This window comes from Hydra vulgaris, chromosome 10, assembly GCF_038396675.1.
Source record: "Hydra vulgaris chromosome 10, alternate assembly HydraT2T_AEP".
In the NCBI taxonomy this organism is placed as follows: Eukaryota; Metazoa; Cnidaria; class Hydrozoa; order Anthoathecata; family Hydridae; genus Hydra; species Hydra vulgaris.
Genome location: NC_088929.1, coordinates 4,463,013 through 4,471,192, shown reverse-complemented (window position 1 = coordinate 4,471,192; position 8,180 = coordinate 4,463,013).

The window sequence follows — 8,180 nt, the reverse complement described above, 5'->3', positions numbered from 1 at the left end:
TCACATGTAAAAGATCAAAAATGCTACACATTTTGAATACCAAATGGGATAAAGTAGCAAATACCAGATTAAGTTAAGCCTCTCTGAAAGCTTCGATTATTAATTTTAAATTACTATTTAAGTAATTTTTAAATTAAAAGAATTTTAAAAATAACCATTAGAAGCATTCGGACTTTCATTTGTCTAGTATTGACTACTTTTATACCATTTGGATTAAAATATATGTGGCATTTAAGATCTATAACGTAGTATTTTCCACCTATATCCTATCTAGGATTTACCACATAAAACCCATGTAGGATTTACCATATGAAACCCACATGGTACAAAATAATAATCCCCACATGGGTTACATATGGAAAAAATCCACGCGTATCCCATGTGCGCTTTTTCACTGGGAATAGAATCGTTTACAGAATATAGTAAAATAAAAATAATCACAAAGTTACGTTATATAAAAAATATATAAAAGAAAACTGTAAAGTTTAAGAAATTACTTTAAAGAACGCGGGAAGCTTGCGGAAAACCGATACTTCTATATAAAATAAGTTTATATTTGAAAATAATGTTATCAGTTTCGACAGAATAAAAATAAAAATGCAAAATGCAAAAAACAATGAACGCAGACAAAAAGAAGTTTTTAACTTTTTTAATTTTATTTAAATACACATAAATATGAGTAGGTACATGATTTGCTAAATAGATAATATATAGTCCTTCACGTGTTGATAAATAAACCTATTATTTATTATTAGTTTTGCTGTTGTTGTTTTTGAGTTATTTAGAGTTTTCAGAGTTATTAGAGTTTTCATTGGCTTTGGAACAAAGTTAGTTTTATACATAGTTTTAAATGTTTTTGGGTTAATAAAAATTTATAAAGTTGTTGGTGTTTAAAATAAGATCTTTTAATAACGTTTTGAGAGTATTTAATTTATTTGATTTTTTTCAAGTTGAATTTTTTGGATGTAAATTTGTTATAAAGACTACAGTACAAAATGGAAAAGAGCGAGAGATCAGTTTTTACAAAGGTACGTTGAACTTTCTCGTTCCTCTGAATGGTATCTGCTTTTGCTATTTTGGAAGAAATTCTTTGAAAGGTGAGAAGGAACACGTCCAAGTTTATATTTAAGCATAAACAACAAATTTAGGAATATATCAATTTGATATTTATTTAATGCTTTCAAATTTTTTAAAAGAGGCTCGGTTTGCGAGAGTCTATCCTTATCAAAAATTATTCTTGCAGCCTTTTTTTGTTTTCAATATAGTGTGATTAGTTTGGATTTATGAGTACTTGCCCATGCAACGTTAGCGTATATGAAGTAACTTTGTATGAACGAGATGTATAGGAACTTTAAATTATCAGGGGACAGTATAGAACTAGCTTTGTAAAGGATACCAATGTTTTTTAATATTTTGATATTTAATATATCTAAATGTGATTTCCATGAGATGTTCTCATCAATAAGTATTCAAGAAATTTAGTTTCTTGGGTTCTCTATTTCTTTAGTATCTATATTTAGCGAAGGTAAATCGGGATGTATTTTTATAAGGTTAGAATGAAAAAAAATGTTTTTGGTTTTTTCCGTGTTTAGCGACAATTTGTTAGATTTTAACCAACTGTTTATTTTTTCAAGTTCAGTATTTCTAGTTTCATAGAGTTCTGTAATAGCTGTGGATGCATAAAATAAATTAGTGTCGTCTGCAAACATTATGACATCCAATTGACTTAAGACTTTTGGAAGATTGTTGAAGTATATTAAAAACAAGAGAAGTGATCTGTGTTAAACACCTTATATAAACAGACAAGACTCCACTGACGTTTTTTTTGTTTTCAAAGAAGTCATTTATATTATTTATAAGATCCAGAATTGCGTGTTCGGTTGAATGTTGATTTTGAAAGCCAAACTGTTTTTCATTTAGGATTTGTTATTTGTTAGATACTTATACAGTTTATTGTATTTTACACTCTCCAAAAGTTTTGAAAATACAGGAAGAACTAAGGCCTGTAGTTATTTTGTGTAAATGAGTCTCCGGTTTTTAATATTAGTGTTACTTTAGCTACTTTTAATTTGTTCGATACAGATCCTGTAATAATTGAAGATTTAGATATTTCATATTTTGGTTGTTTTATCACCGTAAACACATTTACAACTATATAGCTGCAAACGTCATCTATTCCAGGAGCCTTATTCGTCTCAAGCGAGTTTTTTGTAATTTCTAGTTCTTCATTGTTTAGTCCAGAGAGAATATTTAAGAAGAAATGTTGGTTTGTGATATAGGTTTCGAAGGAGATATCAGGGCATTGAACTTATGAAGCCATGTTAGGGCCAATGTTTGCAAAAATACTATTGAAGTTTTCAGCGATTGAAATTTTGTCAGTATAATAAGTTTCGTTAACGATAATTTTATAGGGTAAATTATTTGATTTTCTATGGTTCTAACCTATTCGTTCTTTCAATATGTTCCTGGTTTTTTTAATATCACTTTTGCTTTCTTGTAGTTGTTTTAAATAATATATATTTTTTGAATTCTTTTTAATTTTTTCAAACAAATCCTTGTATTCTTTGTGTGTAGTTAAGTCAGTTTCGTTTCTGTTTTTTTTTATTACTTGATATAGAGTTTTTGCTTTGTTTTTGGTGATTTTCTAATTACGTTAGTTATCCATAGGCATATTTTAGCCTTATTTCTTTCTCTTCAACAAAAAAATGTTTATTGTAGTGATCTAGAAAAATATTTATAAATAGATTGTATGCGGAGTTTGTGTATCCAAGGTTACATTCTTGATACACTCCATCCCAATTTACTTCCGATAGTGAGTCTTTAAAATTTTTAATAGAGAGCTGATTAAAAGAGGTTTCTAGAAATGTATTTGGTAATATATTGTCTATACTAGAGACGGAGGTTGGGGTTACCCGGGTAGGTTTCTTGATAATTTGGAGGATACACAAATAAAACAGATTATCAAAAAAGAGTTAAGTAATCGCATTTTCTTTGTTGTTTAGACTGTAATACTTAAATCCTCTATAAAGAAAATATTTTTTCCCTTGTCATTTATTTTGAGGAGGATTTCATTGAAAAAACTTGAAATTTTTAAGTATATCACCTTCTTCTTTAGACCTTAGGTCTATTGCAAGTGGAAATTATAATATTTGTTGAATTATTACCCGTTATCTCAATAGTGAAGACTTTGCAATCAGTGTCAGAGATGGAGAGGTCTTGTCTTACTTTAAACGCTTGATCATTCGGATATACGTTGCAATCCCTCCTCCACTTTTGTTTGTTTTTCTTTCAAAAGATATCGCGCTTCTTATGAAGGTGTTATTTTTTTAATTGTTGCTATGGATACTAGATTTCGGATAGCAAAAATCTAGTTTTGGTATTTGCAGATATTTTTACAAGTGCTACGTTTACCAAATTTTACATAAGTACCAATATGAGGTCACGCTTTTTAAAAACGTGAATGCATTTTTTAATTATTTGCAATGGATACCTAATTTTGCTTAGCAGCAACTAACTTTTATTAGTTACATATGTTTTATTTGTGCTATGTACACTATTTAGCACGTGTTTTATTATGAGATCCTCGCTCGTGAAAAGCAAAACTTATTTAAGTTTAATACGATTAACTAGTGTTATTACACGTTGCTAGATAAACTTGTTTTCCTGTAGAAAAAAATTATATTCTAGCTTAATTAATTAGTTTTTCTAATAAGCAGATTTTACGAGCGTCTACAGAATTTTTAAAATTTTATGGCTATATTGTTCCCATGCATTCACAATCACCAAAAATCTTTGACATTGTATGCTATAAGTAGTGCAACCTTAGCAAACAATAACTCACAAGAATTTGAAGCTAACAAAGTTGCAACTTTTCTTTTCTTTGTTTTTAATGATGATTCTTGAAATGATTGTGTAGGTCTGACGAGTTGTTTATTTTTACTATCCTTCATTAATGTGGTATTAAAATCATTTTCAAGCCAAGCTGAATTTTCACACACTTATATTTCAATTTTTAGATTTTTTACTGAAAAATTACAATTATTATAGCTATGAAAAAATGCCAATGAAAAGGTTTTTACCATTCTTAAATATAGTTGTCGAATTAGTAATATAGTTGTCGAATTACGTTATTACTTTTGTAAACTTCATTAAAGTAACAACTATTGTGACTTTATGTGAAATTTACAATTTGGGATAGATTGATTGAATCAAATAAAAAATATGATTGATCATATATCGAATACAGTTATGGTAGAATAAAAGATTAATCGGATTGAATAAAAGTTATGGTCAATCAGATATCGAATTACAGTTAAGGTCAAATTAACAAAAAAATCGGTTTTATATTGTTTTATAATATCTTTATAATGGTTTGAAACTATATAGACATCAAAATTCTGATTTTGGTTTTTATACTTTTGTCCAGTCTGTGAACAAGTATAAGAATAGCATGATCAGTTGAATGAACAAGTATAAGAATAGCATGATCAATTGAATGACCTTTTTTGAACCCAAATTGTTTGTTGTACAAAATATTATTTGCTTCTAGAAAAGAGAATAGTCTATTATACATTATAAGTTCCGTATTTTAGAGAAGCAAGGAAGAATGGAAATAGGTCTATAATTAAAGACATTAGAAGGATCACCCGATTTGAAAACCGGTATAACTCTTGCAGTTTTAAAATTTCTGGAAATATTCCTTGTTTTAAAGAAAGATTAAAAATGTGCAACAGTGGTGTCATTTCTAATGCATAGATTTTATTACAACATCTACCTAGACGAACCAAAAATAACGTGACAAACCGTGATGTTTCGAGACTATTTTCGGGACCCGTCATTTGATAATGCTACCCGGGCAGTAACCAACGGGCGGGTACCCGTTGACAGCCTTAGTTATGATATAAACCAAAGTTAAAGCATAATTTGTTGAATAACAATTTTTAAAGCATAATTTGTTAAATAACAATTGCCTTTAACTCGCTTTTTGTGTTAAAACTTTTTTATTTAAAAAATTTATAAAATAATATTTTTGGAAAAGTGCGGTAACGTAACGGAACGTCACGTTATGTCACGGTATTAAACAAAAAAACTGATGCGGTTTGATCTTGGTTGGCGCAGTTTCCCATCGGGGAATGAACCGGGACGTGCGGTTTCAACCGTTACCGCACCAACCTCGTCTTGATTGAACCAAGACGTTACCGCACTTCAAAAATTTTTGTCCCGATTCATTTTTCCCGTTACATTCCTTCCGGGATAACGTGATTCCCGGTTCATTTCGGGAATAACGTTCGGGACGCCGAAGCTTATTTTACAGTACTGCCTATTGGTCAACTTTCAGAAGATGCGCAAAAAAAAAAAGGAAAATGTTTTTTAAAAAGTTCAAAATGTACGTGTTTGTTTTTAGTCAAAAGTTTAGCAAAAAGCTCCTATAAATATTTTTTATTTATATTTTCTAAATATGAATACATTTTCCAATTATATAAGCATTTATATATTTTTTTGCTGTTTCGAATACTTCCAAAGTTTTTTTATAAAATTAAAAAGAACATGTTTATTTAAAAATAAAATAAAAAACGAAAATTTTGAATTTTTTGATTTTTATTTACACATTTTATAATTAAATTTTTTTTTAATAAAATATATTTCTTTAGAAGCGTCATATACTACTTAACATTTATGCAAAATTTCAACACTTAATTTTTAGTAACAAAAAAGTTATTGATTTTTGATCCAAAACAGACTTTATTTTCCTCTGTGCGGCTTTTCGTCATAGCCAAAAAATTCGTTTCGCGCGAATATTTCGTCTTGTGGAAAAAGGGTTTAGTAATATTATAGTTGTTAGAGAAAGTCATGGTATTTAATCCATTTAGTCACTCTGACTTCAAACAAAAACAATCGCATCGGCAGTCATGTTGAATGAGGTGGTAACATTCAAGGAGGTTTAATAACAGGAGACGGTATCACGTGATTTTTTTGAAGCCAGTTTTGAAAAACAGCCGCCATCTTGGTTAACCCAAAACAATTTACGGAGATTAGAAGTTTACTAAATGTTTTATTAAAACCAAGTCGAAATATTGCACCAAAAAATTGTATTATTCGTTAATTTATGTTTGGCAGCTTATACTATCTTATTGTGAATTATTTGCTAACTGATTATTTTTTTCAGTTTATTTCGATGACATTCGGAATACTGAAATAGACATTCAGATAGCTTTATTTCAAAATGATGCAAGAAGATATTTTATTTCAGACAGTATGAACAATTCTTGAAAAAATAATACCAAATGTTTGTGAGACTTTACCTGTATTAAACAAATAATATATATATATATATATATATATATATATATATATATATATATATATATATATATATATATATATATATATATATATATATATATATATTAGTAGTAGAAAATCACTTAACAAAAATTTTTTCCATTTAACACTGTGTTTCATCAACAAAGATTCATCAGAAATGGATGATCAAATTAATAAAACTTCAATTTATACCAAAATTAAATTACAGGAAGTTGCAAATGTCTTAACTACTGTAAATTTTCACACATTTGTGGAATTTGCTGACACTATTATAAAAAGAATTCTTTAGAAATGATTACTTATGCTATTTTTTTTAAATGTTTTTTTAAAAAGGGTAGTTAATGTAAATATTATTTGAACTCATTTATTTTTATAGTTTTTTAGGAGAAACTTATTTTCGTGCCTACATTTAGAAATTAATTCCGATCTTTTGTTTAATAAGCATTCTTGATTTGCATGTGTAATTATTTCAAATTTTTCTTGTAGGCATAGTATGCATTTTTTGGAAATATTGTTACATGCAGGCGCTGTTTTAAGGATAGACCAATTCAGTATAAAATCATCAATATTTGTTTCTTTTAATTCCCATATATATTTTGACAGCATGGTGTCTTTTGAATACTTTTTATTCTTGAAAGATTGCTTATGATTGGCAAAACGTTTTTTCCATTCACCCTCTGTTATGCCAATATATTGTTTATCAGGTACATTCTTAGAGGAAACAACACATTTATATACCACATTTTTTGATAAACAACTTCCACTCATTGGACAATTGATTTTTTGTTTACAATTACAATTTTCTGTAGTTTTTTCATTTAGGATTTCTTTTTTGTTTAACAAAGCCTTATTGTGACCTTTTATAATTCTTTCCATATTTTTTGTGCAACTGTAGCTAACTTTAATTGTATTTCGATTAAAAATTTTATGTAGTTTATTAGATCGCGGGAAATGCTTATCAACCAATTTTAAAAACACTTTTCCTATGTTAGTAGAAACATTTTTGCTATATGGGGGGTTGAACCAAATTACATTTCTAGTTCTATTTCGTTTTTTTGTATTCTTTTTTTCAGGGTCAAATTTTAGTTCAAAATTTTCAAAACCACTTTTTTTTAGGGCATCTTCAAATATTCGTTTAGAGGAATTGAATACATTTTCATTTGAGGAGATGATACATTTAATAATAATGATAATTATGGATTTAAAACAAAAAATTCCCCACCTTTTATACCTGATGTGGAAAATTTTGAAAATGACCTATTACATTTAATTAAAACAATTAAGTTTCGCCCTATAAAAAACGAATTTCAAACAGAATTAAAGTTAGATGTTAAAAAAATTAAATCAAACCCTAATATTTTGGTTTTTGCTGATAAAACAAATAATATTTACCAACTCACAACAGAAAACTATGAAAAAATTTTACGCGACAATATTACTAGTTCTTATGAAAAAGCCCCTAAAAATTTGGAAAAGGCAATTAATTTAGAAGCGCAAAGTATTGCTAAAAAAATAAACCTTGATAATAGAATCGAATCAACTGCCCCTGCCCAAGCCTTCGTAACACTAAAAGACCATAAACCAAATTTTCAAAACAAACTTCCTTGTAGGTTATTGGTTCCCTCAAAAAGTGAGATTGGACATATAAGCAAAATTAAATTGGACAAAATTAATAATATTCTTAGAAATAAATTAAATTTGCAACAGTGGAAAAATACCACTGATGTTATAAATTGGTTCTCCATAATCGAAAATAAAAATGACTGCACATTTATTCAATTTGACATTAATGATTTTTACCCCTCAATAACCGCAGATATTTTAGATAAGACTATTGAATTTGCAAAAAGCCACAC